Consider the following 13,458-nt stretch of genomic DNA (forward strand, 5'->3'; position numbering starts at 1 on the left):
TCCCTGTTACAATCCCTGCTTGTGTAGGATGCGTTTGCCACTACAGGAAGGAAAACTACTTCCAGGCATTTCCCATTGCTTGTTGTCTGACTGCAGAAAGACAGGGAGACAATTTGGAGTCTGCTGCTTGCCAGGGAGCCTTTTGCTACATTTTTCCCTTCTGAAAAGAGCTGTCCAAGACAAGGGTCACCAAGAAAAACAGTTCACAAGCTCCAGCAGGGAGGTTCAACTCTGGCAGTAAAGACTATTCCATCCACATTCCACTCTGTCATAACCAGAGTCTTGGTCTTAACCTATGACAGAAAGACCAAAATATTTCCCACACACAGACCAGGGGACATTTTGGAGGGAATCTCACCTATCTTCCTGGGAAAAGCCCTTTCCCACTCCTTCTAGACTGAAACATGAATGGGGTTGTCAGTGAAGACTGTAGAAAGAATGGAGGACAGGAGCAAAAGAACAGTCTAGCCCTTCTCTGACACCCCCACTAGCCTCCCTATAGGCTATATCTGCAACAATGTCGTACCCAGGTGATGACAGTTATAGGAATGAGGTTCAACTTAGAGAAGTGGATTCCTGTCTCATCTGATGTGAAAACGTACAAGGGAAAGTGGCATTATTCTCCAGTTCCCCTACGTAATCAGGAGGGTCACCTCAGCTTTCTGTTCAGTGAATGTTGGGAATGTGGCAGAGTTTAGTTGTTTCTTATCACAGCCAAACAGGAAATTCTGCCCTATATATAAAAAGGAATGCTTTGTGCAGAGTCATTTGTTTTGTCATTTACACAACCAGCCTCTGAGGTACATTGTCCACTGAGCAGATAACTCAGGCTATTCCAGGAGCCTTATGTGGAAACGCAAATACACAGTTGATACAGAAGGTTCAACTAACTATGCTGGCAAGTACTCCATTTTTGCCTAAAGTCCTGGCTTCTGAAGTCAAATCATCTGGCTTGCTTCTTATTAACCAAAAATTAAGGTGCTGACCTTCATAGCTGCAGAGGAAACCTTGAGGAAAAAAGGGCACCCAAAAGACTTAAAGACCGAAAGAGGACAGTAAAAGGCAAAATATATTGCTTTATGATTTTAAGTAAATATTAGTATTTTTTTGAATGCAGAGGAATGAAAATACTTTTCAAATCAAAGAATTTTAAATTACTTTGCAAAATAATAGAGATTTTCTGAACTCTTGGGGATTAGAGGTGCCCAGTCTTGCCTGATTTCTTCTTAGTAGGAATTGAATGTTAAGTTCCACAGGGAAACTGTAAATTGATTCTCAGTTTATAGATGATGGTTTCTAAGCTGGATTTAGTGATACCCTTTGAAAAGAACATAAGAATGAAGCACAGTTCAGATGCCCTTTTCAGAGAGCTTGAAAAATATTTCCTCTCCTGAATGAAATGCTACAACCTACTCACAAGCCTTGAGCAATACAGTATTTTGTGGCACATGTTCTCTGGGTTAAGTATCAGTAGAGCATCTGATGTGCAAACCGGTTCTAACATTGAAAAAATATAAACTACACTGAAGCTCCTGAGTTAAATTATTCCCTGTTCTGCCAGAAGGTAAAAAAACTCTAAGACAGGCTTCCTACTGGACTTGGAGAAATGAGAACATGGGCAATGGTATTACTGACATAGTGCTTGAAATTACCAGTGTGACTCTTTGCCAGACTTGCAGAGCAACAGTTGCCTTCTGAGGTTGTGGCAAGTCTGCAAACCTCCTGCAGGATTTCTGCTGCAGGATTATGGAGCACTTCTTGACAGGATACAAGGGTTCTTGTTACACCTTTTTCCAGATCCAGGAATGGCAGTGGAGCTCATACAGCTCCTACATGACCTTTGGCACCATCTCCCTTTCCATGTTACCTGCTCCTTTGGTCCATCAGTAAAGCTACCACCCCAGGACCACTCCCTCACTGGAGCAATCACAAAGAGCTAAATTAATCTGTTTCGCCAGTAAAACTTACCAGCACTTGGTGCAAAAAAGCATAAATGTCACATATCTGTTTCTTCTCAACAACTCCTGGTTGCTAGATGTGAAAGTGTAACTGGTGTGTAGCCAGGATTTGACTACAGGAGAAAGGAAAGACCAGTGAAATTTTCTCTGACCTCCCACTGTCTCACTCTGTAGCTTTGTCTCCTGGATAGCAAAACCCATGAGATAACTGCATAGGTTTGGTTTGGTTAATTATATATGGTTCTTTTCATTGTTGAGAGGGAGCTTTTTATATGACATCCCCTCCCTGATTTTACAGAGACTAGAATATATATAGCTCAACAAGCCAGACTTGCCTTGCCAGACAGGATTTTAACAGCATTTCCCAGAAGGAGCTCGTGAATGTTTTCTTAAGACTCAACTGAGAAGTGGAGTGGTACAAAAAAATTCAACAGACTTTTTTTGCTGAGAAAGCAAAATATTTCAGTGAAACTGTCTGTTTGCTTGAATGCAAATCCATCTGGTCAGCAAGAAGCAAATGTTTAGTTTTTCTTCCAAAATCTCAGATGTTCATGGTTCAAAAAAAAAGTTTTCAATTTTAATCTGTAACAAGAATGCATTACTTCAGTTCAGCTGAATCAAACAAACAAAAATGAGAGACATGTTTTGCTTTTAACTGAAATTTTTTGTCCCTGAACAAAACTCTTAAAGGCTTTGGGTGGCCAGAACTGTTTATTTGGTTGGTGACCTATCAGTCAGCCTAAAATGAAACCTTTTTTCAGCTTGGCTGGCATATTTAAATAAAAATATCTGTTGATTTCCAAGGATGATTAGTCATTTTGCTATAAAATACTCGGTTTCTAGCTCACCCATCCCAGGTCCTCTATGGTTGTATACAAGTCTGCAAGCTAAAAATAAATTATTTGCTCAGGAATTAGAACTCCATTCTGCTAACTTGCACAAACATTATGAGGACCTCAAAGGAGCTGGAGCAACTACAGTGAGGATCCAGGTGTGAAATGAAGAGAGTCCAAATAAAAAAACCCCATCAAATGGCAAGCCAGCCATATAGGAATAGATGAAATAGATGAAAAGAGAAAATACATCCCTTGGAGCTTTAGTGACATGCCTCAGCCAGGTCTGAATACTTCACCATGGTGTGATCCAGCCAACATGGGAAACAAGCAACATGCAACATTTCGGTATTTAGCTGGAACATGCCAACATGGGTATTTCCTGGGCACAGACAGCCTGCTGCTGCACGTGGCCCTTATCCCTGCTCTGTTAGACATGAGAGGAACTGTCACACTCCTGTCCTCCTAGACCCAGAACAGGCACAAGATGTGAGAGGGGACTGCTGCTTGTAGGCTGGCACAGGCAGGCTGACAGCTGAGCTTCTGCTGCCTAACATAAGCCTGAGCATCATCTCATCTCTCTGCACAGCCAGGAGAAAGCTGACAAGAGAGCCAGGTACAGAACCAGAAATTACACTTAAACAAACGTTTGCATAGAAATAATGACCTTTAAAGACCCGTTCAGACTGGCTTGTGTAGAAAAGTTGCATGCATGGCTGCCATCGGTCTGCGAAACACCTTTCAGTTACCTTGTGTAAAACAGGTGGTGTTCTCAGAACTACTGCATCCTGTTTATTTTCAGCTCATACATTTCACTAATTGACTGCTCTGAGCTGGTGGTTGGAAGAGTGGAAAGATTCCCTTCAGCAACAGTAGCAACCAGGACTCTGTATTAAAGGCTGCATGGCCTTGTGAATACAGCAAGTACTGTGGCACCTGCTCTTCAGACAGCTGTGAGTCTGACCTAGATCATCTTTCTAACAGTTGAACAGTGCTCCAAAGTGGGAATGAACTGTACAAAATGTAGCATTTGAGGACCTTTTGACACTATTTCTAGACAACTACTACTTGTCCCCCTTGCCTCCTGCAGAAGAGCTAAGACTTTTCCTGCCAAGGTCCACATGTTATTTCATCCTCCTCACAGTCTGGCCTGTCCACGTGACAGTAGCTCTGACACAGAGTCTGTCTGCTGTCTGAGGTAGGAGCTGTGCCCTGAATTTCCTGGCTGCACCTTGCACCACAGGATGCTATCATCACCTTCAGAAACAGGACAACAGTAAAACTTAGAATGGAAAACAAATGTAGCTCTACATTTACAAGTGGGACTGACTAAATAATGCAAAAAAGACAGAGGTAAATAAACATCTGAAAAACATCAAGGACAATAAACTTTATGGAGGAGGAAAACATTTATTGCCTCAATGCATTACAGGTTGTAGCCCATACTAAGCAAGGAAATGCCTCCACAGGTCAGATGCAGTTTTGTGCATGAAGAACTCTGCTTTGTTAGAAGATAACAGCTTCTGTTTGGCGGTTTAAATTATTCAGAAGGGCTAAGTTTATCACATACCACCACAGTTCCACCACAGCTTTGCTCATTAACTGTCCTGGAAAAAAGTAAGAAGGTGCTGAGGCAAAAATTCCAGGCCTTACAGCCCATCAGCTCCAAGCACACATTGTTCCACAGAGAAGCATCCTCCAAGCCCTGCATCAGTATCACTGCAGCTTTCCTGTTGTGCAGTGCTTGCAGCTGGAGTTGGAACAAAACCTTGGACTGGCAGATCAAAGGAGCAGCATCAGGAAAATGCTTGAGTTAGTCCACTGTCAGTATGGAAGCCCCATAGCAAACTGCACCTCTCAGCACACTAGGTTCTGAGCCTCCCTGTTCTGCCAATGAATAGAGCTATTGTCCACATCAACTGCATGATTTTTCTTCCGTATCAGAAGTATATATGCCAGAGGTCCAAAGGTCCAGCATGTGGATTCTTGTTTTATCTTGAATGTTAACATTTGCTTTATTGAGGCTGGAACATTGCAGTAGGAAATGAGGATTAGTCACGCACTGACACAAACAGAATAGGATCACAGAAATGCCAAATCCAAATTCAGACATCAAGGACCATGAGACTGGCACTTGAACTGCTAACACTGACAGCACTGTGCTTCTTGACTATCCTTGCAAGCAGCCCTTGGCCAAACGCAGTCCAAATTTCGCCAGTGTAAAAGATTCAGCTTAATTTAGGTGAACCTGCCTACAGCTTCCCTTGATACGTGGCCTTCCTGTCCATGACCTGTCCTTTGATCTTCTGGGGAAGACATGTTTACCTTCATGTGTCATGATACCTATGTTGGCTTCAAATGCTGTACTTATAGGAGTGAGACACAGAGCTGCGGTGAACTCTCCCAGGAAGACTCCATTAACCTACTCTGAGCTGTGTTCAGCCACATCAAAAAGAGGTAACAGTGCCCAAGGTAGCCAATTTAAAGGGGACTTGGCTTTCTCTACTTAAAATCACTTTTCCTGGTCCCTTCATTACTGCTGGAGATGAATTCTAGACACTTGCCTATAGCTCTTGGTCCTTGCACTCCTCGGCTCCACTTTGACTTTTTACATTCTAGCACAGTCTGTTTGGCAAGACCTGAATAAAACACACCGTGAAGCTTCACAAAGACAACCCAGATGACCCATGTGAGTACCTCCCCCACTGCTTTACACCAGTTTTACTCCACTGAACCAGTTCTTGTGACGTAGTTATAGAGCAATTTGTATTGACAGGGAAGTCCCCACCTTACCCTATCACACAGCATTTCTCAGAGGCAATCGTTCCCTGCAAAAGGCCATAGTAAGGTAGATGTTCATAGCTTTCCTCACAGTCCCTAAGCTTAGTCCATTAAGAAACCCCGAAGGACTCCCTTGTGCTTGCAACTGTAGGTATGCAGACTTTCAGGATACAGTACAGGTTTTCTTGGACAGTCTCCTTAGATCATAAGGTCCTTGCACCATCAGGAAATGTATTTGTGTTTCTCTTCCTAAAAAGAAACTGGGTTCAAATGAACTGAAAGAGAACAAGGCAAAGCAGAGAGAATCCCAGATACTTAATTTTTATACTCTTATTCTCCCAAAAGGTAATGGAGGATTTTGACACTAAGTCTTTTAGATTTCCTTAATTTCTAGAGAGAAAGCGCCTCCTGATCTCTGTTAGAGCATGTAATACTCTCCCAACCCCTTGTGAAATATGTACTGGAAGAGGTACAGGTTAAGGAACAAACACAACACCCCTTGATCAAAATAGTGATTGACTAATAACAAACATTCAGGTACAGATCAGCTGGGTTTCTGCTGAAAAGGGAAAGTGAGTGAGTCATTTTCTGATGACATCTTTGAGGCAAATAAAAATTAAGTTCCTGGAGGCTAGGTAAATAAATGTAAGTACAAGGAAGCTTCTAGTGTCAGTGAATCTACGAGGTGAAAGGTAATAAAATGATTCCCTTTCACCTTTCTCAAAGCAGCAGCATTCATTTCTCTCTGACAAAAAGCTAGCATATCCTGCTCACATGGTCATGATTAATTATCTAACTAAATTTGTGTTCAGGAGTTAATTATTTTTCCATTTGAAATGGAAAGTAACTACCAGGACTTGGAGCAGGGAGAAGAGTACAGCATCTCCTGTAGAAGTGTGGGGAACAGTTCCTTGTGTTGAGTCTTTTGGGAGTTTTATGCAACAGATCTCCCACTGCCTTCACCAGCTGAGAATCTTGGACTTAGGTATTAAATGTTCTGTGTTTATGAAAGTGTTTATAGGTATGCGACACTGCTATTAATTCTGACATAAATGATATCACCTACCAATACATTCTTCTCTATGAACACACTAATAAAATTGCATGAATAAGGGAATGTTATGCACACACCTTGTTACCTGTGGGTTTCAAAAGCCACATCCTACAGTCATCAAATGGCCTTAGAAGGAGAAGCCCTAAGAACTAAGACATGCAGAATTAAGGTTGTAAGGTGTTCCCACACTGTAGCTTTTCACAGCTCTCTTAAACAAGAGAGGCCTGACAGTACAACTAGAGTGAAGATGAATGAGCAACAACAGTCAGAAAAATAGCAAGATGTAGACGGATTTCATGCTGATTTCAATAGGAAAGAAGTATATGCTTAAATTCAAGTAGTTAAATTCAAAAGACTTTTATTCATTCAGTCTGGCCAGCACAACTTGCACGTGCAAATGCATACAGATGGATGCCACAGTGATCTAGAGTTAGCTTAAATATGTGTCTAAACTGGGTCATATAGATTGGCTATGCTAAAAACAGCCACCTATGTAGTGGTGGTGGACATCCCAGGTCTGATGGAGAAGTGGCTGAAAGATACCTGATCACCAGCAGCCAGAGCAGGACATCTGACCACAGCCCTGCCCATTAATCTGCTCACTGTTGAATGTTTGAAGCAGGTTCTGTGAGCCACTTTTGATTTGTTCTTATCTGTATTTTTCAAGAAGGGAAAAACTGGTCTGTGTCAGGTATTATATGCTGCAGATTTTAGCCAAATACTGGCAATCTTGAGTTGCCAGATTGCTAGGCATATCTTCTCACACAAGTATTACAGCTTTCTCTCCCTGACTGCAGATTCTTGCCCCGCAGAAAAGCTTTGCTGCTGTTTCATTAAGAGAACTACGTACCCCTGAGTTTTGCAGCTTAAACAGAGCCCTGTGAGAAGGGTCATAGGCAAGGAGTAAAAGCACACACACACTGCTTTTCCACTACACCATTAGACAGGCTGCAGAACATGCAGCAGCAGTTTGCTAAGCACAGTGCTGCTGTGGGACTACATACACAAGAGGGTAGGGTTGCGAGCTGGTGTGAGAAGTATACCTCTTTGTTAAAAAAACTGTGTGACCTAAAGGGAAGAAGAAAGCAAAACAAGTGCTGCTCACCATGCTCTGGCTCCTGCTGTGCCATGACATGCCACCCCTGAAAGTTCTCCGACACAGAGGAAGAGGCAACAGCCCACACAGGTGGTACCAAGTCCTAAAGTCCTGCCAGCCCTCCTACAGGTCTGTTAATACTTTCCCTACCTTCAGCCAGGGCTGACGTCCAGAGTGACTGCACTCAGTTTCTTAACAGCCTCAGAGCATTCTGCTTCAGGACAAAGCTGGTCATCATAGCATCAGCTTCTCAAATACACAGCAGTCCCTATAGATGGAGGAAGGTCTTGAGTTAGATCCCAATTGACTAGGTACTAGAGGGAAGGGGAGTTCTGAATCTCAGTACCTTCCAGTGCATATTCAAAAACTGCAATGGTGGTTTTTTTACATTTGAAGTGCCAAAGTAGCTTTCAGAAATTGCCCTTCCTCAACTGAAATTCAGCAAGACCTAGTTGTCAAAAATGTCTTCCAAAACCAGGCTGAGAAGAATTCAGCTAGGCCTACTATGTGTTTCAGCACCTCTAACTTTCTTCATTGTGCATAACTTTCTGAAACAAAATCTCTTTCAGTCTGAAATATTCTAGCCTACCCTCTCAAAGATGAATTATTTTCCTCCTTTGTGAAGTATTTCAGTTTGACTATTTTGGAAGTAATTGAAATGCAAAGAAGAAAATATTTGCAAAAAAGTTTACAGATACCAGAAGGCCCATACGTGAGTAATTGCAAAACATATGGAGCAATAAAAGTTTTCAATGAATTTAATACTAGGAATGCTTGAAACTTGTGCACCCTACACATGGTTTCTTACCCTTTCTAGAAGTATACATAACATTTATGAAGATGGATACCCTGGGGCCCTGGGAAAAGAGTATCTTTCGAAAGCTTAGAGGGGGATATACACATCAGGACCCTGTGCTTGGGTCTGTACAGCAGTGGATGTCAGAGAAGCTTGGTGAAATCAATGAGGTAGCCTTTCACTGCAGAATTTGTGAAGAGGTGTCACTCAGACCCTACATCTCTTCTTCCTAAACCCTCCCTTTACACTAGCCTGCTGGCCTCACCTAAAGAAAAGTCTGCTAGGGTCCTCACTTGGACTGAAAACCCAGTGAGGACATAACATAAACAAGAATGTCCTCCAGAGCCTTCCTGTCTCTGCGGCACAGACAGGTAAGATGTCCCTCAGCTCAGCAGCACATAGCCACAGAACAGCTCAGCTGCAGAGCTAGGATTTAGGGTTTCTTCAATACTGCCTCAGGAACAAGTTCCAACAGACATTCAGGGAATGAAAGCACCAGAATGAATTGCTGCAATGAGGACCTGCACTGTCAGTTTCTGGAAGGACCCAGAAGGAAGCTTCAGACCACCACTTCTATCAACACAGCTCTGAGGGGCAGGAGCATGCCAAAGAGCAGTGTTAACAAAGCAGTGCTCACAAAGGGGTTCATCTGGGTCACAGACCTGGGCTTTTATTGAGATACCATATCTTGCTCTTGGAGCAAAACTAATACAAGTGTAAGACATGTTTACTCGCAGAGCTGCACTGTTGCCAAAGCAATTTGCTGGTACAGCATCCAGTAATTTTGGATGAGCAAAGTGCTAAAGTAAGTAAGGACCTCACTTATTTTTGAGGTGAACTCAAAAAAACTAGCCTCAATATGTATGCAAGTTTTGTCTTTTCTTTGCCAAGAACAAAAAGACCTGCTCAGTGCCCTGTTCAAACATGAAGTATGAACTCACCTTCAGGGCTGCTCTCACACAGTACAATCAGTGTTACTCCATTTAATGCAAGAATAGTGACTTGCAAGAAGATGGCTCTGCCCTTCTGTCTTTGTGGGAAAACTTGTTTAACTAATACTCCTTGGAGTTTGACTCTAGTATATGTTCCCTTCTGCATGATGTCCACAAATAATGCCTACTCTACCAGCTACATACAGGAAATCTGCATTATCTTGGGCTTGTTTTCCCACCCCTGGATTTTCAAAGATCTGTTGGAGGTATAGATTCAGTACATTTCATATCCAATACATTTCAGGTCTTCACCTAAACTCTTGTGACAGAATTAGGCCTTCTCATTTTGGGCCTGTTCCAACAGTAAAAAACAGTCATGAAAGCAAGGACATCCTGTCAAATAGTTTGCATGAGGCAAAAGCAAAAATCAAACATCTAAAATTCTCCACAAAAAAAGATTCCAGTATAATGGTGTCTGTAGCTTTCTGGTTTAGTCTAGCTTGTAGTCAGAAATAGGCAGGATGGGATGGCAGGTGATTTAGGATGGAAAGTTCGTGTGCCTGTCAGCAACTGTAGTACAGTCCTGGAAATTTTCTTTTATCAATAAAGGGGGGTTTTCCTGCTATTTAGCACATCCCAAATCCCAAAAGGACTCCAAGCCCAGCCCCTCAGTTAAAGACACCAGTACCCAACCCTGATTTCAACACAGTCAAAGTCTCCTGGCTCAGACTTCTCCAAAAGCACCAAGTCCAGGCACTTGTCTCAAAGCCACCAAGACTGTAATCTCCACCTTTAAAGTATCAAGCAGCAAGGACCAGATCTATTAAGGTATTTAGGCTCCCAGAGCTTTTCTAGCTTGATGCCTAAGGCCACATGTTTCAAACTGTCCCTTGCCACCATAAAAGCTAAACACGCTCTTGGTCCTACAAGGACCCAAAACACCGAACAATAGAATCAAAACCTGACCATGAAAAAAAAAAATATGGAAAAAACCCACGGTAAAAACAACTTTGAAAACCCATCTGGCTGGAAAAAGACTGCAGGAATTTCTGCAATGTGTCATTTGACACACCAAACAAGCCAACACCTGCAAGTCAAATATCTTCTTCCTCTCCAATAGGGTCCACATCCTGCCCCCGTCTTTCCACAGACTGAAACACTGAGTAGAACAAGTTTGCTCTGTGGAGAAGTTACTGCCCTCAGAGAGTAATTTCAGTTGTTTAAACATAGGTGTCTGGTATCATTTTAGAGACCTTTAAGCATTCTTCATGGCCTTCAGCTGCTGATACATGACCTGTAGGATCTTTTGCATGTCTTCAGTACTTTACAACTTCTATCACACAATCACAGAATGACTGAGTTTAGAAGCAATCTCTGGAGGTCATCTGGTCCAACCTCCTTGCTGAAGCAGGGCCACCTAGAGCTGGTTGCCAGTTCTATGTCCTAGCAGCTTTTGAAAATTTCCAAGGATGGAGACTCCACCACTTCTCTGGGCAACCTGTGCCAATGCTCAGCCACCCTTACAGTAAAAAAGTATTTCCTGGCGTTTGGAGGGAACCTCCTGTGCTTCAGTTTGTGCCCATTGCCTGTCGCTGGGCACCACTAAGAAAAGCCTGACTCCCTCTTCCTTACACTCTCCCTTCAGATATTTGTACGCTTTGATGAGATTTCCCCCTGAGCCTTCTCTGAAAGACTGCCAGCTCTTTCAACCTTCTTTATATGAAAGATACTCCACTCACTTAATAAATTTTGTGGTCCTTCGCTGGACTCTCTCCAGTAGCTCCATATCTTTCTTGTGCTGAGGAGCCCAGAACTTGACACAGTACTCCAGGTGTGACCTTACCAGTGCTGAACAAAGTAGAAAGATCACTCTCTCAGCCTGCTGACAACACTCTTCCTAATGTAGCTCAGGGAACCACCCACCTACTTTGCCAAAAGGGCACACTGCTGGTTTACATTCAACTTCGTGTCCACCAGGACCCCAGGTCCTTTTCTGCAAAGCTGCATTCCAGCTAGTTGGTCTCCAGCATATACTAATGCATGGGACTATTCCTCCTCAAGTGGAGGACTTTGAACTTCTCTTTGCTAAGTCTGAGGTCAAGATCCTGCTAAACAGCAGCACAACCCACTGGTAAATCAGCCACTCGTCCCAGTTTGGTGCCATCTGCAAACTTGCTGAGAGTTCACTCTGTCCCATCATCCAGCTCATTAGTGAAGATGCTGAAAGAGTATTGGATGCAGTATTGCCCCTGGGGTGCACCACTCGTTACTGGCCTCAAACTGCCACTGATCACTACCCTCTGGGCCTGGACATTCAGCTAGTTTTCAGTCCACCTCACTGTCGACTCATCAAATCCATATGTCATCAGCTTCTCTGAGGATCTTATGGGAGACAGTGTCAAAAGGTTTATCAAAATTGGTAAGGCTTACTCTGAGACTTGGGACAGAGGTGCTCAGTGCCTCTCACTGCTTTGTCAGAGAACACCTGACAGGGAGCTCTGAGACCACCAGCCAGAGTGCTGTCATGCTCAGAGACACCTGACCATGGCGCTCCCTCCACAAACAGCCAACTCTGTGAAGAACCAGGGTTACTGGGAAGTGCTGGATCTTGGCTAGTCCCTCTGCTATACCCCATCATAGCAGTGAGGTAGAAGGCTGGTAAAGGTATCTTCCAAAGTTTGGGTAAGGGCAGAGGCTGTCTGAGGACCATCCTCTAACTGATGTGTTGTCTTTGTAACAACCAAGTGCTCTTTTCTGCATGCTTTTTCTCATAAAAATCATGTGTGACCTGGCCTCATCATGATGTCACATGGATCAGTTTCCTGATAGATTAACTAGACCTCATGACTCCTGCATATGGTCACAGACCTCTTTAGCAAACTGTGAAACCCATGTGGCTTTCCTTGAGCTAATTGCTCAACTCCCTCAAAATACTTGGTGACTTCATCTGCCTCTTCTAGCACCAGAGCAAGTGTCAATGTAAGTTGCCAACGTATGTGGGGATCTGCAGTCTTCCCAGGTGAAAATCTGCAAGCAAAATGTGACCCTTTTTTTTAATACAGGACACCTTCCTGTTTTCTAGGTAAACACCCCATGCTATCTCCAATGAATCCTAACTCCAGCCTGCCTCCATACATATATAAACCTAGCATTCCCAGACTCTTGCTTCTCAAGAATGAAGCAGGGACTGTAGTTCAGTGCTGTCTGAACAGTCAGAAGATAACCATCATCACAAATAATTCCTTGAACTCCAGCTGTGCAGGATCCTGCAGGTCCAGCAGAGCTTTTTCTAATCTTCAGATTAGAAAAGCAGATGTAAACATGCTTTCCTCTGGCACCACGTAGCTTGTGTACTAAATCATTACTCTGAGAACCTTACTACATACAGCCACATTACTGGGATCACAACAAAGGACTTAACCAAAACCTGATTCAGGAGTAAGATCTGATTTCAGAGTGTTGGAACAGACTGCGGACATGTAAATAAATGTGATGTTTTTCTCCTGGTAGCAGACAGATGCTATTATATTTCAGATGCTATTTATTTTCATTTTAGTGAGTTGTGGCTAACTAAATGTACTAGCCATTCACCACACTGTATGCCACTAGCTATAGAAACTCAACTGTCTTTACCATATTAACACCCTTGGACTTTCGGATGGAGCTTTGGCCTTTTTTAAAATATTCATCATCCATTTGAATCTGAATAAGCTACTGGGAAGCCAGGTGCTTTCCACACAGAGCTTTCCCATTCACCTTCCTCTCAACCCGGAGACCCCACTGTTGTGGGCACAGGATCCCCTTTCCACTCCTGCCAGACTGTCTGGCCAGGCTCTTAAGCAGGAAATGAAAAGGGCCAGTGGAAGCGCCCAACTGGCCTGAGGAGCACACAGTCCCTCCTTGCAGCGGTTCATAGAAACCACCTCTTAGGTTTCTATCATTCTGGAAGTTCAGGCCCTTTCTTTCTGCTTAGGTAACTTCACTGTCCTAATTGTTATCCTGAATTCC

Source organism: Falco punctatus (genome assembly GCF_963210335.1).
Source record: "Falco punctatus genome assembly, chromosome: Z".
NCBI classification, from domain to species: domain Eukaryota; kingdom Metazoa; phylum Chordata; class Aves; order Falconiformes; family Falconidae; genus Falco; species Falco punctatus.